At 45.9% G+C, this 814-nt stretch overlaps 1 pseudogene; it reads right to left on the reverse strand.

Annotated features, from left to right (window-relative positions):
* Positions 1–346: 346 nt before the first annotated feature.
* LOC102828926 overlaps positions 347–814 on the reverse strand; it is a 119648-nt pseudogene continuing 119180 nt past the window's right edge.

Below are 814 nucleotides of genomic sequence, written 5' to 3' on the forward strand. Positions count from 1 at the left end.
TCAAGTGTGGCAGCGGTAGTGAGGTTGGCCCAGGATCGGACATTGTTTCGTTCTGCTGTGCATGGGGTCAGTATGAATCGGTTCCGACTCGATGGCACCTGACAACAACTACAACAATTGGATGACAAGCTATGGACAATTTAGATAATTAATTGTATACAATGTCAGCAGTTTAAGCTAACCAGCCACTCCCTGGAAACTCTATACAAGATCACAATGGGTTGGAACTGAGCCTACACATTGATCTAGAGACAGTTGTTCAAAAGGAACAAGGAAACAATGAATGGTTTAAAATTAGGAGGATAAACCACTTCACGCCAGAGCCCTTGGGAGGAAGCAGTCGCACTCAGATCTGGCCGCTTCGCACGACTCTGATGAAAAGCTTTTTGACTCGTACCAGGCGTTGCTCCTCACAATGGGCAAAGGAGACTCCAACAAGCCACCGGGCAAGATGTCCTCGTTTGCCTACTTCGTGCAAACGTTCCGGGAAGAGCACAAAAAGAAACACCCAGACTCGTCCGTCAACTTCACCGAGTTCTCCAAGAAGTGCTCCAAGAGAGGGAAGACCATGTCTGCAAAGGAAAGTCGAAGTTTGAAGATATGGCAATAAGTGACAAAGCTCGCTAGGACAGGGGGATGAAAAATTACGTGCCTCCCAAGGGTGATAAGAAAGGAAAGAAAAAAGATTCCAATGCCCCTAAGAGGCCACCATCTGCCTTTTTCCTGTTTTGCTCTGAACATCGCCCAAAGATCAAAAGTGAGCACCCGGGTCTATCCATTGGGGATACTGCAAAAAAAAAAAAAAAAAAAAAAA

The sequence above is a fragment of the Chrysochloris asiatica genome, unplaced genomic scaffold (assembly GCF_000296735.1).
Source record: "Chrysochloris asiatica unplaced genomic scaffold, ChrAsi1.0 scaffold00579, whole genome shotgun sequence".
Classification (NCBI taxonomy): Eukaryota; Metazoa; Chordata; class Mammalia; order Afrosoricida; family Chrysochloridae; genus Chrysochloris; species Chrysochloris asiatica.